This window comes from Sturnus vulgaris, chromosome 13, assembly GCF_052056855.1.
Source record: "Sturnus vulgaris isolate bStuVul1 chromosome 13, bStuVul1.hap1, whole genome shotgun sequence".
Lineage (NCBI taxonomy): Eukaryota > Metazoa > Chordata > Aves > Passeriformes > Sturnidae > Sturnus > Sturnus vulgaris.
This window is the reverse complement of record NC_142255.1, coordinates 4,344,928-4,364,363: the sequence shown is the minus strand read 5'-3', so window position 1 is coordinate 4,364,363 and position 19,436 is coordinate 4,344,928. Positions and strand designations below refer to the sequence as shown.

The window sequence follows — 19,436 nt, the reverse complement described above, 5'->3', positions numbered from 1 at the left end:
AGCACTGCTGGGGAAAGGCTGGAGCACAGGAGGAACAGCTGAGGGTGCTCAGCCTGGAGGGTGCGAAGGTGTCACTGTGTCACTCTTCTCACTCCCCTGAAAGGAGGCTGTAGCCAGGGGCTCGGCTTCTTTTCCCAGGCAACCAGTAACAGGACAAGAGGATATAGTGTTACACTATGCCAGGGGAGGCTTTGGTCGGACATTAGGAGGAATTTCTTCACGGAGAGGGTGATTAAAGATGGGAACAGGCTGCCCGGGGTGGCGGTGCTGTCACCATCTCTAGAGACGTTCAAGAAACGTCTGGCACCACTCAGAGCTGCAGTCTGTTTGACAATGTTGTGTTTGGTCCTCAATTAGAACCTGTTAGTCGATTACCTCAGCAGTCTTTTCCAACCTAATGCATTCCGTTACCCGTGGGCGCTCAGCCCGGCGCGCTCCGTGGGCGGTGCGGGTCCCTCTCCGCGCCTGCTGCCCGAGCCGCGCGTTTCTGCCGCTCCGGCCCCGACCCCGCCGCGCCTCCGCGGGCCAGGACGCGGCTCTGGGGGGCCGGACGGGCGCCTCATGGCCCCACAATGGCCCTCGCTGGTGATGGTGCCCTGCGGGGTCCTTCTCCTCCCCGTGGGGCTGCTCCGGCTCTCCTCCTCCTCCTGCCCCGCAAGGAGCTGCCATGCCCTGGCCGCGGCGGTGCCGGGCGGGCAGAGCGAGAACGACGCTACCTGACAGCCTGGGCGAGGGCTGCGGCCGGTGCACGTGCCTCTCCCTCAGGCCCAGGTCAAGGGGAGCTCCGCGCCCCAGCCCAGCGGGCCCCGCTCCCTGGGTCCCGGGCGCGGGGCGGGAGCCGCGGGTCCCTCGGAGCGGGCCGGGCGGAGGGCGGTGGAGCGGCCCGGAGTGATGACGCGCTTCCTGCCCTCCCCGCCGGGGGTCTGCGTCTGGAGTCCGCAGCGGCGGCAGCTGCGGGCGGCGGCGGAGCCAGCGGGAGCGGGCGAGAGGCGAGCGGGGGGAAGGAAGGAAGCGAGAGAGCGGCGGGGCTTAGACGCTCCGCAATGCCACAGTAACAGCGTTCCCGGTAGGAGCCCCCGAGGACCCTCGCCGTGCCCCGCCGTTGTATATGGCATAGAGCGTGTGGTCTGTGCGGAGCCGCCGAGAGGGGGAAGACTCGGCGCGGGGTTGAGCGGCGGGAGCGCGGAGCCGCTCGGTTCTCGGTGCGGGCTGCCTCCGAGCGGCGGCAGGCGCCCGTGCTGCTTCGCCCCTGCAGCCTCGCCCGCGGGCAGCACTGCCCGCCTGACAAGTTGCCGGCTCCAGGGAGGACAGCAACAGCCCCGGCCCACCGCCGTGCGGGCTGAGCCCCGCCGAGGGGAGAGCGGCCTCGGCTCACCTATGGTTCGTCAGGAGCCGGGCCGGGATGAGGAGCAAACAGCGGTCTTTCGGGATTGTGCTGGGTCGTATAGGGCTGGAATAGGAGGCGGGTGCTGAGGCGGCCGGCCTCTCGCATCATGCTGGGGGAGAGTGGCGTGGCCGGGTCGGAGCTGGGTTTGCCCGGGGAACGGAGCTGTTGGGCGCTATTGGCGACCGTGATGTAGAAAAAAAACCTTTTCGCAGTACGTGGTGAAGTGACGACCTCCCAAGGACGATCCTGCCGCGTCTGCATACGCGTGGATCTGCATGTCTCCGTGTCTCCGTTCGCATCTTCCCACGGGAGCGGTGGATCGGCGGGGCTGCGGGCGGGTGGCAGGGCGGTCCCTGGGGCACCCGGGGCAGGGCAGGACGCGGCCGCCGCTCCGCAGCGCACACCGGCACGGCTGGGCGCTGCTCTGGGGCCCGCCTGGGCCGAGCGGGGCTGCAGCGGCTCCGCTCTGCCTGCCCCGGTGAGGCTTCGTGTCCAGGGCTAAGCAAAGCGCAGAACCTTCCGTGGTGCGAGGCGGCGTTGTGTGCTCGCAGCGGGGCTGTCCGCGTCCCGGGCTGGGCTCCTCGTGTGAGCCCTGACGCCTCTGTTTGTCCCACGCCCTCCCAGCAGGTCTGTGTCTCTGTGTGCAGTCTTGCCTTCGGGTGTCGGGAGAGCCCCGGCGCAGTGTCACTGCGTGGGAACACCTTCCTGAGAGCTGGGACCTCTGCTGGCTTTATGCTCACCTTCTATGGCTCTTTTGTTCTCCTGACCAGCCTCTTCAGTTTTTGTAGGCTTGACTTTTTGTGCATTAAAATGCTGCTATGACGTCTGGTTAGAAAGACTGTGGGAATGTTCATTGATTGAAAAAAAACTCTTGTCAGATGAAACAATTGTCCACTTCCCTCCAAATATTTTTCAAGTTTGTTTTGTAGACCTCGTAGATTTCAAGTTGAGACCTCGTAGATTTCAAGTTGAGACCTCGTAGGTTTCAAGTAGAGACCTCGTAGATTTCAGGTTGAGACCTCGTAGATTTCAGGTTGAGACCTCGTAGATTTCAAGTTTATTTTGGGAGCAAAGTTTGAGCCATGTTACATTTCAAGGCAGTTCTTGGGTTTGGAAGCATGTTACTTAGGAGATGTTGAGGAGTTCTGCACTCTCAAAAGAGCCCTGTGGCTATGGAGCAATGTACCTATGATTTAAAAACAAAGAAGCAACACATTTCTGAGATTGCTCTTGCTTGTGTAAGACGTGACTTATTTTTATGTTCATGGCAGGGTGTTTTAAGTAGGAATGCAAGCTGCCAGTGTTAATTAAAAATACCTTACAAATTGTAGTATATGAGAAGCTTTCATATCTGTATGGTGTAATGGTCAGCCATACTTCCAACAGAACAGCTGTTAGACAAGTTAACTAAGTTAAGTTGGCTGAACTGCCATTTGTGCTTTAATTTTCATAATGTGGTATTTTCAAGGGAGATTCAAGGTTATCACACAGCCGAGGAGCGAGGGGGAGCGTCTCTTGCCTTTTGGAAGTGCATTTCATTTGAGTTTCCTAATGCCTCATTTAACTCACTGATCACTGCAGAACTAAAGGGTTAAGTGGAATTCTAGCTTATCAATTTGTGACAAAATTATTTAGCTTATGTAAGATAAGAATACTTCTTTTTTCTGGTTGCCAATCTAAGTGGGTTAGCTATGGCAAACTTGGATAATATTCAAGTTCTCAGTATAAAGTTAGATAAAGTCTACAGCCATTTCACATGGGATACCCGTTCATTTTACCATTCAGATTACAAGAGTTTATCCTGAATAATTGTCCTGTGTGTTTTTAGAGTAACATCTGTTGCATGATATCACGTAATGGAATGCAGTACAGCTTAATTTAAGTTGATTTGAGACATTGCCATTGCACTGCAGTAGTGCCTGAGAGGGTGAGAGGTTTTGTGGTTCGTGTGATGGATGGATTGGTTACAAGTAGACAATATTGAGAAAGATGAACTTGCATTTGAACTGCAAAGGATTAAGTAATTTTACTCTGAGCTTGGTTTGTTTTAGTTTTACTTAGACTTCTTTCATCATTTGCCAGCTAATGCAATGACAGAATTCTGCTTATTTTAGGAAATCCATCTACAGTTATAAATATAACTATCAGTATGGAACACCCCTACAGTAGAATCAAGTCTTATTTTGGAGTGGGAAGAGTGAACTTGAAAGAACTGTCTAGCTGTGTCAAAGCTTGAGCTGCACGATGACTTAGAAGTTTTGCTGTGAAAACTTCCTTGTATTTGGTATTGTTTCTACCAAGATTTGACTCCACACAGCAAGGATGTTCTGAGGCATTAATATTTGTATTATCACTTTATATACTGACCTATATGATACGTATCTATTAAACCTGTGCATATGCAGTCTACATGGCTTGCAAAAATGCTAGTATGTAATTAGTCACCATATTTAGACAGTAGTTCAAACATCTCACCTCTATTCCTTTTTGTGGCATTGTAGTGTCAGATAACTGTTGGGATATCAGTGTTGTATGTTCATGAAATATGAGCAATACCATTTGTTAAAGTATCCCTCCAATCCATAATTTTAGCATTATAGTACTGAAAACACTGAGTTGATTCTCAGCTGCCAGTCCTATCTGACCTTTGGAGGTTTTGGTAAGCTGCCAAATGTGTAGACATCTTGATACTAGGTTTTTTTTTAATATGCAGAGTTTCTTGCTAAGCAGTGTCTTCCAGATGCTGCCTTTGCACTAGGCCCTAATCAGGTAAGAAGTGTCAATGTCTTTACAGACTACTGTACCAGCTTTCAGAAATTATTCTTTCCTCCCTGCTTTTGAATCTTTAAAATTTTTGACAAGTCTGCTTATGTGTGTTTCTACAGACAGTATAATGCTGATGCAAATTGATAACAGCAAGCAAAATGTTGGGTGTTGTTGCAAATGGGAGGAGGCTGTCTTTATAAAGCAGTGTTATGTTTCATTTGTTTACTTTGGGGACATGTTTCAATTGGGACAAATGGAGGTGTTATGTTTCAGTTGGGACAAATGGAGGTGGAAATTGCAGTTTCAGGTAGTCCTGGAGGAGAATGCAGGCTTTTGCTTCCAGGCTTCTGCTTTTGACCACATATGGTTATAAAAATACACAGTAAATTGTTCTGGAAAAATTTTGGGGCAAAGGAGATGCAAATGATAAAGCAGTGGGTTTTTTCACAGTACTTTATCTTACAGCTTCTAGAGGCTATGTTAAGCAAAATGATCTAGGGTTTTGCAACTCTGTGGATGAATGATTATGGATATCATGCTGCATCTTAAGCTCTTTTATACTTTCTTGTTATGATTAAACAGTCTATTCTTTTATACAAAGAATGCCTCGAAGGTAGGTTGAGCTCCTTAGATGTGTAAGTGCTGATCCACAGCATGTGGTGCAATCCTGGGTGTGATCAGTGTTCAGGGAGTTTTGTCTCTGGGTGCAGGGAAGTTCCACTTTGGAGAGAGGCTGGTATGCTTGAGGATGAGAAGGTGGTAAGGAGCCCTGTGCTTGATTTTAACATCAGACTTTTAACTGTGTACAATGAATTTTGTAGCTTTCTGTCCTTGCTAATGCTGCTGAAAACCCATTTCACAGCAGTCAGAGAAGCATTTCCCTGGGTGTGCTGTGTGCACACATGCTTATCTTGGAATTGAGTTTGAATTAGCCTGCATACTTGAACAAATTGTGATAACATTTTGATATTTTCCACTTCCAGTTGCAAGCTGGAATTTCATCCCCAGACATCCACCTCCTCGATTCTCAAAGCTCCAGCACCTTTTTACTCAAGCATCTTCATAAAGCTAGAAAATGCACTGACTGGCTTCACAAGGTGAGGGTGACTATATAGCAGTAAGTCTTGTCTTAAAATATCTTTACAGCATTACAGTGCTGACTTATTTGTAGTCCATTTACTTGGCAGCTACCAGTTGATTTCCTGCCAAGATGGGCCAGACTGGCACTTGAAACTGCTTTCCTTTCATTCTCAGTTGGTAGCTCATCTTTCTGTGCTTGGGCAGCAGAAAGCAAGTATGGGCTGAAGTGACTTGTAAATGAACCTTGTGTCTTTCTCTATGGCAACTTTTGTAAGGTTGAGATTTCTCATTTTCATGAACAAGTGACATATAACCCAGGAACAAGCAGGAGACTCTCAGTTTTCTAAATCACAGCAAGTAACAATTGAGGTAATAAAGAATCAATGGTACTACATGGACTGATTATTTTTTCAAGTTGAATAAAAATTTCCATTTGCCAGCTATGGTAGATTGTTTTGCTCTAATATATTGAAGAGTTCAGTGTTTTGCTGAAGTATTTGGTTTGGTGGTGTGAGAACCTCTTAAGCAATGATGTTGTCTTCAGCTTTAAAAGGTCTGCAGTTGTGTAATCCTTTTCTTATTACATATTGTTTATTTTCATATAATGATCTCTCTTTACCTTTCTTGAGAGTTGATATGAGTAAAGTGGTAAAGTAACCTTTTGTCTCAGCAGCCTCAAGTCCAGCCTATCCTGTGGTTTGGTTTCAGTCATGTTCTGTACTAGCAGGAAAGTTCTGATTTTTCTGGAATGTGAGATTTAAATTTTTTGTATAGGTGACATAATTATAAGCATAAAACAGTTTCAAAAATAACTGGCTTCAATTTGTACTGCTGGAAACATTAATTAGGCTTAAAGTAATTTACAGTGAGTACCTTTTACCTTTGTTCAATTTACATGTGCCAAGTGCTGTGTAGCAGGAAATGGCAAAGTGGGACTTGGCAGACAGAACAGCAGCAGGAAAGACATTATCCATGTCTGACAGAAGTGATGGTGCCTGTTTAAGAAAAGACTTATGATAGTAGGAGGGATGGTGTCAGGAATGTGATGATGGTGTAGGACTGATGGGCATAATCCTTAGACACAATAAATATACTTAGATACCATGACAGAATCAAAATTTAGCAATGGTCCTGTAAATGAATATATGAATAAATTAAATCAAGAAGCCCAGCTTAAATATTTCAGTTCACTGTAGCTTGCAATTTTTGTAATTCTTTATCATTTGTGAATGCAAGGTTTTCTTAGGTGGTTTTTGTTGTGGTGTAAGGACACATCTGTTGACAAGGGTGTGTCTGACCTCCCTGGGGAAAGCATTGAGCTGCAGTCATTACTGCACAGCCAGCATGCAGGGTCAAGCTAAAGGAGCCAGTGGTGTCTCCTGGGTCAGGCTATCACTAAAGGCACTGGTACAGGGAGGAAGAGATAAATGTCCAGCTTCACTTGAAAAAAGCCAAGGCTGTGGGAAATGAGATCACTCTGTTGTGATGTTTACAGTAGTGGAACAGCTGAGGATGTACAGACCCCAGGCAAGAGCCCAAGATGTTGTAGTATGTACCAACTCTGAACAATATCTGGGTTTTTTAATAATAAAAAAATTCAGTGGCTGTGCTTGCAGTTGTGAGTAAGGTCCAGATAAGCCTGGTTGTTTGCTGGGTTGTCTGTTCAGCTGCCCTGTGATACTAACGAGACTTAAAAACAGCTGATGAGTGCAAGTGTGTGTACAGAAAACTAAAACCTGTGAAAAAAGGGCAGCTAACTTTGCCACCTGAGCTTGGGCGCACCAGACTTCGGATTAAGTACAAAACAAATCCAGACATTGAAGAGGGGTTGCAGGGGATATAATGAGTTTTGTCTGAGGCCTTTGTATGTAGTGGACCTGCACATGTAAGGGGTCAGTCCAAATGGATCAGAGGTGGTGTATGAGTGAGTGACAATTTGTTCCCTCTGTCCTAGGCAGAGAATGCATTTTTAGAGTTTTCATGTCAGAGCTTTAGACTCTCTAATACCACTCCCAAGGGAATGGCAGGGTTTTGGTGATGAAGAGACGAGGCAGAAAACACCTTGACTGAGGTACAGGTGTGTGGTTAAGGTGAGCTGCTTATATAGCAGTACTGCAGTTGGAGGTTATTCGACAGATAAAGGAACCCTGCAAGCAGTAGGAAGGGTGGATGTGGCCTGAGGAACCAAGCAGGTCGCTGTGGGGGCAGCTGTAAGGCCAGGCTATGGAAGTGGCTCAGTAATGAGTGTGAATATGTGTGTGGGAACAATGCTTTCCTGCCTTAATGCTATTATCATTCCTTTTCAGAGATAAATTGCAGTCTGAAGTGTTACAAATGCCGTTTGTGTATGAGAGTAAAAATCCTCTAGTATTTTGTGTTGAAAACTGAAAACAAAGCACTGTTTCCTTGTTGGTTGTGCACTAATTTTCCACTCCCATACACTAACTATGCAGATTCTTCTTGGGATTCATCTATTAAATTTCCATCTTCCCTGCTGTCAAGCAGTTCTTGCAGACTAGTGGGAAGATGTTGCATTTTTCTCTTTTCCTGAAGCACCTATTTTGGAAGGTTTTTAAAGTGTTGGGGGTTTTAAAAATATTTTAAAGTTTAGGAAATTATTTACAGCTTTTGGAGGTTGTTATAGGACGTTTTTTCAGTGGAAACATTTCCAAACATCTGTTTTCAAAACAGTCTCTGTAAAGTGAGTTTCTTCTGGAAAGCAATTAGTCTCTTGCTCCCTGTTAAAATGTCAGCTTCACCTTGAAGGAACACCTTAGGTGTGTGGTTATTTGAAAATATCTGTTAGGTAGGATAATGCTCATAGCCCCTTGTCATCACAGAAAACATCAGCCAGTTTTGAACAGTTGCCTTTGTAGGAAAAAATGTATGTTGCATCATTAAGTTTGAGAACTCTTCTAAGCCCTTTGCCACAAGATAACTAGCAAAACTTACTGTGGGAATATGAATTTCATGGTCACTCCCCATTTTGTTACAAGGTATTCTACTGCTTGAAGATCTGATTTTTTTATAAAATTGTATGATCAATGACATCCTGTAGCACTCGGTGCACTTGTGCCTCTAGCATTGCTGTGTTAGTTTATTTAGGAATGATTCGGTGAAAGAATTCCCTGTGGAGTTGTGGAGTGACTCCTTTAACTGGAATAAAAAATAAGAGGATTCTGGTGTAAAGGTTACAGGTAAAATCACATAAATGTACGCTTGCACAGTTTTCTCATAAAATATTTTTTCTGTTAAAGAAATAATTTACTGTTGAGTCTGCTCTGATACATCATTCCTGGAGTGACTTGCAAAGGAGAAGTTCCCAGTGTGTTTCACTGTTGAAACAATCCAGCATATACCCTAAGATCAGGCATGTAAGAAACTCCCACACTGCATAATTTGTTCTAATATTTGTTTCCTCAAATCTTCAGCTTTTTTGTGAGTCTTCCAGCAGTATTTGCTGACAAAGGAATGCCATTTGGAAGACCAAATGTTTCCCCAATGCACTTTGCCTTTGTCTCTTCTGCTGAAAAGTAAGAAATATTAAAAAAGGCTTTTGAAGATTTGCCATTAAGTTCAGGTGATTGGAGTTTAAGTGAAGTGCTATATTAAGTATAACATGACTTGAAGAAGTTGCAGATTTGTCCTCATCTCACTGGGTACTTAATTTTTAAATGTCTTGCTAATCATGATGGCTTCATATTATCATCATCTAATATCTCAAGGCAAAATGTGTAGTTAGAATGAGATTCATTCTTAATGATGGGAGATGTAAATCCACATTTCAAATCGTTATCATCATAATTCCATTTTTTTTTGGCCAACGTTTTGTCAGATCTGATTGTTTTTACCTCAGTGTGGGTGACAAGTAGCTTTTACAGAGAATAGGAAGTCAGTTGTTGCATATGGATTTTAAAGCAAAAAGATCTGTCTTGGCATCTGTGTATCTGATATAATGGCACTTCAGAGTCTTCAGGATCAGAGGTGATTTTAGCAAGATTTGCAGCTGTAGAGGGCCTTAAAGGCCATTTGTGTATTTCCCTGCTTAGAATTCCTTGCCTTCGTTTGTCTCATATTACCATACTTGAAAATAGGCTCTTTAATTATGTGGTCCACATGTGTTGTGACAGCATGCAAATTTCTATAAGCATGCCTTTGTGAATTGTGATCTTAGGGTGTGCCAGTTCAACTTTGAGAAATAAGCATTCCTAGATAATGGAAGTTTTATTTTGGTGAGTTTTGTTGGTTTTGGTCTTTTTAGCATCTGGGACTTGTAAGAAGGGACAGCAATTCTTCTAGTTTGCTTGTAGCAGCCAATATAGTGTAGTTCTCATCCTGCCTGAGGCCACAGCAGATAAATTCCAAATACCTGCAAAACATCTGCTATCAAGCACCAGTACTGTCTTGGTACCCACCCAAAAAGTGTATCTTCTCACATACAGCTTGTCTTTCTGCAGCTGCCAAAGAGTAAAATACAATTTTAGCCCCCAAAGAAGATGCAAAAGAAAGGTGGGATTGCAGATAATTGTGTTTTGAGTAAAAAGAGAAGATAAAGGAGGGAGTTGCTTTATAAAAGTTGTTTACAAGACACTTAAAACCAAAGAAAGAAATGTGGAATGAAGACAGAAAATTATAGAATAGAATAGAAAGAAAAAGGAGAAAAGTATTTTAAAATGCTTTTCTGCAAACTTTAGTTATAGCTTTGTAAAGACAGAAGATTTCTGATAGTGTGTAATGACTAATTGTTTGGTTGTTATTTTTTCTGGACTACATACTCATGCCAAATTTCTTGCTTCACGTTTACATCTCATTATTTTAACCAGAACTATATTACTGCTTGTCGAATACTCTTTGTGCTACTATGACCAGATGCAGAAAGCAACCATGTCATCACAGAAACAGACCTTCTAGAGCAGCTGTATTTCATATCCACACTTGTTCTGATGTCTTCAGTAGTTTTGCTATTTCCTTCTGAATTTGAGCTGTTCTGTAAGAACTCTCTAATTTAGCTTTCTTTTATTTGGAACATTTTTCTATACATGTATTCTATGAGATCTAACTCTCTCATGACACGTGATGAGTGAATCAAGGTGCTGGAGACTTGTGCAAGTGAAATTTGTCCTCCTTCTGGGCCTCTAGTGTTTAGTAGAAGTTCTGTTTTTTCTTGGTCAGTCTACACATGCTTGAAATACTTGTGCTTGTTAGGAGTGGCCATTTGAATCTAAGCAAGTCATACTTTGGATATCTCCAAGTAGCTTAGAATTAGAAAAGCTTTCTTCTGGCAACATGTATGGGATATTCAACTAAGCAATAGGAAAACGCTTCTTTGTAAGCAATAAGCTAATGAAAGCCTAGTATTTGTGTGATCAGGCTTGCCTGAGGAGTATGACTGTCTTGTCAGTAGCTATTGGAATGCTGCCTTTTGACAGCGTTGGAGACAATCTTATGTTTTGGTTGGTGTGAGTAACTGTTGGGTAGTGAAACATGGGGTGAATGTTGGGGCAAGTAGGGCAGACCAGTCTGGGCTTCTCTCTTAGAGTTCTTGTTGTTAGAGCTGGTTTCATGCCAGCACTTCCTTTCTCCACAATGCATCTGATGCAGCATGTGCTTGAACTGAGCTATTTGCATGAGAAACATTCTAAGGCTTGGTGAAGAATGTAAACACTTGGATTTGGATCATTGTTAGGCATACTCTGATTCCATAGTGGATGTCTTGGGAACAATGAAATGAGTGGGATGCAGCTCTTGGTGCAAGTACCCAGTCTAGAAATGCAAGGGGTTCTTAACAAGGAACCTGTGTTCAGCAAGAAAGCTCTAGTGTTTTGTGGAAGGCAGAAATCCTGAGTAATAGTTAACTAAAGAGAGGGTTTAGAGAAGACCTTGTGCAGTTCCTGCATCCATTTGTTACCTGCTTTGTCAAATAATACTTCTCTAGCATGCAAAGCTTTAAATGACCTGTTTAGCACACGGTGATATCTCACTGAAGGGGAATGAAGACTGAGTGTGCCGAAGGTTCTCTAACATAGGTGTTACACTGCAAATGAATATACTGCAGTGCTGTATCTTCCTAGCAGAATGAATAAAGAACTAAAGCCCTCAAAATAAGTATTTATTTTACAGGAGTTTGATTCTTTGAGCTGGAAGAAATAACTTGGTATGTTTAACTAATCGGAGATTCTATGGCCAAGTCTTCAGGGTGCTGTAACATAATTTGTTTGTTTATACTGGTAGTTTCTAAATGTCTGTTCTTGGCTTGTTTGGTGGCAAGTTTTGCAACAGTTGTTTCCTGCAGCTGAAGAAAGGAGCATTGTTGAGTATTTGAGAGAAAAAAAGACAGAGCTTAGCAGGTAGTTGAGAAAAGATACTTCTCAATAACTCAGCTTTGAAATCCTTGAATTAAAAAAATCTTGTTTTCTCACACATACACTCCTTTTCCCATGCATGCTCTGTTGTCCTGCTTTAGCCACTGCTGTTTAATGATTCCCAATACATAGGAACTTGGGTTTACTCTGACATAAAGCCAGATGTAGGCAGGAAGAGCTTTGCCTACTTCTAGATCTCTATGAGGTATGTGTTAATGTGGAATAACTTCTCATTGAACCAGCTGATTGCATTTTCTGAGCTGTTGTTTCAAGTTCTTGTCCTGCTGAGATACCTATGTGACTGCTTTGTTTTTTAAGGTTCTCTTAACAGACATATGAGCTGGAAATGCAAATTGAGCCAGTGATAGTTTAAGTTTCCATGGTGACCATGGGATCTTGAAAACTAAGGAAATTATATTTGACTTCCTAGGGCTCTAGATTACTCCTAGGCTCTATGAGTTTAGCCTTAGAGTGGCAAAAAGTGTTTCCTCAGGCAGTGTAGAAAACTATATACAATATAGAACATAATCCCCAGGTTTGTAATTACAAGAGAGACACTGTGGTAGTGTTCAAATGAAAAACACCAGGAAACCTTTGAGGAGGTCTACAGAGATGAATTACACTTTACAAATGACTTCAAAAGAGTCTTATAAATAGTACTGTGGGCTGCCTTCATAAAATGTCAAAAGAATAAGCTTGCTGTATGGCAAGTTACTACACTTGAGGCAATATAAGTTATTAATGAGATAGTGAAATTGTGTTTTTCTGTTGCATATATTTGATATCTTCTAATCTACTGAACGCAGATTTTTAGTTAGTTATACACAAAGGCATGAGTCAAAGTCATTGAAGCGCTGTTAAAATCTGAGGATGAGAGGAGCAGCTCTGAGGAAATGGGTCTGTAAAATAAGCACATCTATGATGTGTCACATCTGTCTAAATGAGTACAGATACAGCCTGTGGCTTTGGCAGTTGATTACTTAATATAATTCAACTCTCACATCAAAATAAATTCTCTTATTTGGTGCTGATGGTCAGAAAGAATAAAAATACTTTTTTTTTTGAAAAGTGAAAATAATAGAACTTGAAGATGGTTTGTGTGACTTTACAAGGATAAATAGACCCAGGAGTACATGATATTGATTTTGAAGTGCTTTAGCATAGTTCTTGTGAGTTGGAGCCAAGGACCAGTCTTTATGCTTCAGTGACAAAGTGTCTAGACATTGAATTGAAATCTGAACTATTTTTGTAGCATTCTCCTAAGTAGAATGGAGTAACATACCCAGTATCAATAAATTAGTGGCATTCATTTTTTGTTTCTGCATTCTCTTTTGGAGAAAAATGGGTTTGGTAGTTGAAGGCAAAGTTCTCCTGTCATCTGATCCTTTCCCACAGCCTGGGGCCCCTCTCTGGACTCTGGCTGTTGGCTGTCAGAGCTGGGTGGCCATATGGGCTGTGGGTATGCATGTGACAGCACACGGCCTCAACTTCAGCACCAAACAGTGCAATTTACACAGACAGCCTGGGGGAATGGTTTTTTCCTTGCATTGCATATGCAGGCATGGCTGAACAATCAGGATTTTACCCTTCTCAGAAGCATTGCAGGTATGTAATTGCTCTGTCAAAGGTAAAGGCACAAACCTTGATGGGCAAGGGGAAAGTCACTTTGTGTGTCACAGCAAATTGAGTGCTTGAAATGTCAAGTTTGGATTTGAGAATTTAATTTGAAATACTGACTTTGAAGGCATATTCTGACCTACAGCTTGAGTTTGAAGCTTTATTAAGCTTGCATCCCTCTACCCTTTCTTTCTCATGTCATTCTCCAATAATGCTTCATATATTCACTGAGCATGATGGAAATAACAAGTCTGAATTGCTATATTCTGATGATACTTAAGAAACTCAGGAAATGGATGTTGCACACCAGTATTAATAATGTGAAAAGTCTTTTCTTAATTTGCAAAAGTATCTATTTTTTCAGGGAGAAAAAGACTAATATATTCCAATTGATGCATTATTAAAATAGCCCAAAAAATGGCAGCAATTCAGGAGAAGTTAAAAATGCTCCAATTCCCCAGGGATATATTTCTCTTTTTGTACTCGGTGTTATAACTGATCCCAACTTGCAGTGACATGTAACTTAAGTTTATTCCATCTTCCTAAGCATTAATGACACTTCAGCTTGAAGAACTTGTAAATAGCTTTTTAGATTGTGGCTTGCTCTCTACTTAAAGTAGCTTGTTTAGGATGTGATAAGTTGTAAGTTTAGTTAGAATTAAAACTAAGGTGAACTGTTAAGTGCATGATTTTGAGTTACATGTTTGTTTCTAATGGCTAAATAGAGCAAGGGGAAAGGTCATGCTAAGCAGATTGCATCCACCTGGAATGTGAGCAGCCCGTTTGGGTGTGCTGTAAATATTGTGCATTCTTCGAGTTAAGATGGATCCAATCTCAGTTACGTTCAGTTACTCTTTATCCTAAAACTCAAAACTAAGCTTCTTCAATCTTCAATTTGATTCTTGAATTTGTGCTGCCTTACTCCCCTCCCATACTCCAGCTTTTTGGGCATTTTTTTCCCCCAGACTGCTGCTGTGGGAAGCATTACTGAAATACTTTCCAGCTGCATATTGGTATACAGCCTGTGACTATAAAGGGCTCATTCCTTGGAAGGTGAGTGAGTATCTAACTCACTAAATTGCCTAGCAAACCCTCATTGTTCTACACATTGCTAGAGTTAGTATCCCATCTTTCTATTTTCTAGAGAATAATCCTATTTTATTAAAATTAAGCCTTTGGAAAAAAGTGTCCGTCTAGCAAGGTTTGGGTTTCAACACTTGGGATGAATACCATAAAAATAATTTCCTGTGTCCAGCTGCCATTTGCCCTCTGTAAGAAGCAGTTCTTTGTTTGAAGGTTGTCAGGTTACAGGACTGACACTTGCTTCTCTTTGGTTCCTCCTCAGCTGCTCTTAATAGGGAACATCTTTCCAGTTGCCTGCTCCTAACACTAAAGAGAACCCTTGTTTTTAACTGTGGGGTATGTTTGGCAACAAATATCTAATTTCTTGTCTAATATCAAGAAATGTTTGTTACCAAGTAACAAACTTTACTTTATTCCAGCATCACAAAGCTCATCATCCATATTGTGCAATTGTCATAGATGCTATTTCCTTCTCAGATTGTCTGTTCTGTGTGAAAATAGGGATGTTATTCACACACTGATGTTGATTGAATCTTGCACAAATCCTGCTGTCACGGCACATTAAGGGGTGGGTTTAGACACTCAGCAGTTGTTTGCAGACCAGTGAGGAATCTGCCCTTGCTGTCCCTGTGACACACAGTGTGGTGCTGCACAGAAATACTGTGGGGCTGGAGATGATCATGTTGGGTCACTTGGCATCTTTTTCTTAAATACAGCTTTTGAAAGACTTGGGGCATGTCAACTCTACACAAGAGGATGTTAATTCAACTAGTGCCAAACTTCCTGGCCCCTAATCTGGGTTCTAGTTTGAGCTGTGTTTGAAAGAGAATCTCATCAACAGTTAGAATAATTTCATGTGTATTTTGCTCTGGAAACCCTTTTGTTTCATTTCAAGGAAAGTTATATTGATATGCTGTTAGTTTATGACAGCCTTTCATCAGGAGTGAAACTTCTGGTGCCAACTTTCAAGAACAGAATTCTCATCAGTTTTCTGTATTAATTACTCTGGTAAACATGATTGCAAAGACTGTTTCCTGCTTCAGGTGATCAAAGAGAATGCAGAGCTCTCCATTGATGCTTGTGGTTGTGATGAATTCCAACAGGACAGAAAACTTTTACGGTCTCTTGTGTGCAGAAACATGCACAAACGAGCTTCCTGATAGGATTAACTACACTGCTCACCACCCTTGAGTTTTTCCTGAAATCAGTAGCTTAACTGGACTGTAGAACAATATTTGTGTGCTTGATGGAGATGAGGCTGTGTCTTAACACAAGACTTAGTTGACTTCCAGTGTTTTTCTCCTCAGCCTTCAAAGTTTGAAAGCATTCTTATGTTCATTATTTTAAATTTAAGTGAGAGAGTGTTAGGAGAGATTCTGCCTAAGAGTGGGACAGAAGTTTTAATCAATTGTGTGTTTTGATATTTTTGTTGTGTGAAAGCAAATATATGTATATTTTGATGTAATTCATGTATATCAATTTGCACACTTTTTTTTGGGTTGAGCTAGAAACTGGAAATTCCTTTTGAAAGAAATTCTTTCTGAGGAGTGAAGTCTTCTTGATGGAGCAGGCTTGCTGCCAAACCAAATTTTCAAATGAGACTAACCAATGCAAAATCTAGTATTTCAGCTGAAAAGCTGTGGGAAAGCTAGTATTAGTTTTCCTTATTTACTCCTTATTTCAGTGCCAGGTACTTCTCACTGCATTTGGCGTTAAAATGAATGTTTTACACAGCACACTAAATGTTAACTTGTATTAATTTGTGTTGTAGAAATTGTCCGTGTGTCTTGCTGGCAGGTGAAGCCTAAGAATGTTGTGTTTGGAATACTTCTACCTTTCATTTTTTTCCCTTCCCTGCAGAAAAAGTTGCTTTAAGAACTGCCTGTGAAATTGGAAATGACCTTACTTGCCTTCAGTTATAAATAGCAGTGAAAAGGAAGGGGATTCCCCTGCTGTCAAGCCCCATTCATGGCTTTCTATTTTGGTTAAAGCCATGTCTTACAATGAGTGCACTGTTCCAGCCCTCAGCATGCTGCAACAAATGTAGTTGCATTTTAAAAACTATGTACTTGAGGTCATAAACAGGTAACACTGCTCTGGTAGAAGTCTTTTTTTTTTTTTTTTAAGTTAGTGGAGTTAGAGATGTCACAATAAGTACTGAAACAGTGCTCATGTGCTGATTTGTGTGCCTCATTCATTCCTTTAATCTCTGTTCAATCAGGGGGAGCTGTTAATGGTCAAACACTACTGTGCCTGAAATTTGAAGAAAAGAAATGTTCTGTATATGACAGCTTGAAGGGCAACCCTTTTTCGTTGTTCATATTGCTTTCTCTTAGAGGGCTATGGTTCATGTACTGTTGAAGTGAAGCACTTGAAATAAATGGCAAAACACTTTAGTCATGTTTTGATGTGTGTTCTTTAAGACCATATTTAAACATAATTTCGAAAATCTCTTATATAAAATGTTAGTAAAAATATACCCTAATTAAATACTAGAAGTGCTAACTGTTCTCAACCATTTAATTACATATATAGTGTATCTTAATAGCTGATCAGTTTTCTTATTAAAATTCATCTTTGGCCAAATATAGATTGGTACTGGTGTCCAGTTTACACCTCACATTCAAGTCATACTGTTTATATCTTCAACTCTGCAATTCAGTAAGTGTCAATGTGTTGGGAGGAAGCATTTGATCACTTAAAATATTATTGTATCATACTCGATTTTGCAAGTAGTGTCACTGGACAATAGAATTCCTAATCAAAGGTTTCTGGTGGGTTGTATGAAAAACCAGCTCCTGTAATGCAGTGTTAAAAGCTCTGTATCTGTGAGGTGCATGGCAGAGCATAATTAGTGATATTCCATTATTTTGTACATCACTCTAACCAAGTTTTGGAAGGAGAATGAAGGCAGACTTGGCCTCTGGCTTCAAGTGCTAGTTAAATTGATTTGACATAAGTAGTAGTTTTATGTCATTTCCCAAAACAAGACAACAGAACTGTGGGCAAAGGTAGAATTAGTTTGAAAAGTATCATCTGTCATAGGCTCATGTCAGTCCTTTTCCATCCTTTTGCTCATGTCAGGCAAACTAAACCCAGACTTCTGGTTCAGCTTCTCTGTGATTGGCACAAGTAGGTTATAAGTGGTGATGGTACTTTGAGTCGTTGAGATTAAGAAATTGCTACAGTTGTGGGTTTTTTAGTGCTCCAGTGCTCTTCAATACATGGAGGAAGCTGCTCAACTTCTGCTTCTCTTTGCAAAGCTGTTCTCTTGCAGCCAAGGCCATTGCTTACATGTACCGCGCATAAATGGAGTATTTTGTCCTGTATGAAATTAAGAAACATTGTGGAATGTGTGGCTGTTAGTAAGGTATAATTGTCTTGACAGAACATTAACTATGTCCTGAGACAAGGATAATTTTGGGGTAATTTAGATAATCAGATTTAGAAATATTAACCACCATCAGCTATTTCTTATATTTTTGTTGTTGAAGGGAGCAGCAAAAGACCAGAATATTTGTGTAAGTATCAGGCTGGGAGGATGTATGAAATGTAATTAATTAGCTGAACTTCATGGAAATGAAATCAGTTTTGTGTGCTCCATCTGAGATGGCTCTAATAATTTTTGACTGACCAGCTTATTGATATTCAGTACCTTGGCAATGTATTCTTTCTCTGACTATGTAATCATGTAAAAGCTGGGTCTGAGCAGTAGTTTTTATTCAACACTGCAAGGACTTTGACATGCACAAACGGAAGCATCTTTTAATTCAGCCCAGATATCATAGAAAAGAGTTTGAATTCTGTGCAGTTTACAGTATGCTTAGTGTTTAAGTACATTTTGGCTACAAGTCCTTACTGATCCCTGATCTGCCATGGGCACTGCATACACAGAGGAAGGCATCTCAGAGTATTCACTGTGGAATTCTGTAGCATAATACTACATTCTGTACTTTATAAATACAGGGATGGTAGTTTGCCATTTTGGGAACAGCTAGTCCTGTAAAAATTCCCCAAGAGTGCAGCAAGTTCACCCAGTGCTGCAGCAGTGCTGCCTGTGTTGTGTTCTCCCCAGCTCCCAGCCAGTGCATTGCTGAAGTCTTACAGTTGCAGTGCTGAGACCTCAGAACTTAACCTGGCATTTGATGTTTGAGGCACTGTTCCACCAATATTTCTGACAGGTCAGCAATACTTAAATCAAGTGAGGTTGCTGGTGGCAGCAGGCACAGGATCATTCCAGTAAGGACTTTGGGTAAGATAGATACTAACAATAGATTACAGTGTAGGTTTGTTTTGAATCCCCAGTTATTTCTGGCATGGCTTCAATTTTCTTAAATAAGATTAGCATTGCCCTTATCTGTAAATTCTTGAGATGAAATTACTTAAAATAGCTTGTACATGTATGTGAAGTACTACTTTCTACTGAACCTTAAAACTGAAGGAAAGCTATTGATGCACTTCATTTTCTTTAAATCAAAGGGAAAAAAGCTATTATTTTACATTAAGTTTTGTGCATTACCTTCAGTAGGTGTAGAATAGTGAATTGAAGGGCAGGAGGGCAGGTGCTCATGCAGGGAATATCTGCTGTCTTGTGAAACATCTGGCTTTGCTGCCTACAAGAGCAGCAGTGCTGAAGTGAGCTGCAATGTCAGCTGCTGTAGTTTCAAGACCAACAAATGACTTCATTTCCTAGTTAATGTTTTTTTGGTGAAAAGTTAAGCACTTGTAAATTAATGCTTGCAGCCTCTAACAACATATTGTAGTGGCATGTTCATTACTGAGGTTGGGAGTAATGAAACCAGTCAGGAGTAAAGGGTATTCTGTGTATCTTGGATATATCCATGCATATGATTTGCATCACTGGCTACCACCATCAGCAGCTTCTAGGAACTGTTTAAACATTGTAATTCTTTTAACTTTGTGAGCATGTTGGAGGTTTCAAGGGCAAGTATTGAAAATAAGAAACACTTGTTAGACTTGCATAATGTGAATTTTAGTGATTTGAAAGGGAGATGAGGTCCATGAAGGAGCACTTTAGTTATAGAAGATACATTTCTTCTAAAATTAAAATTTTAGCATCAATGTTTTAACACTCCTGAAGATCTAAAGTATTTTTTGGATTGCAATATTTACTCCATTAC

At 41.5% G+C, this 19,436-nt stretch overlaps 1 protein-coding gene across 3 annotated transcripts in view; it reads left to right on the top strand.

The window, feature by feature from the left end:
* Positions 1-917: 917 nt before the first annotated feature.
* The window catches only part of TLN2 (talin 2), a 129,221-nt gene continuing 110,702 nt past the window's right edge, over positions 918-19,436 (top strand). For 2 of the 3 annotated variants that reach the window (XM_088172405.1, XM_014879150.2), the window contains exons 1-2: positions 918-1,066; positions 5,137-5,250. The gene's annotated coding sequence lies outside the window, so the exon portion shown is untranslated. The remainder of the gene's footprint in view (positions 1,067-5,136; positions 5,251-19,436) is intronic. The other variant, XM_088172404.1, reaches the window with a different exon arrangement.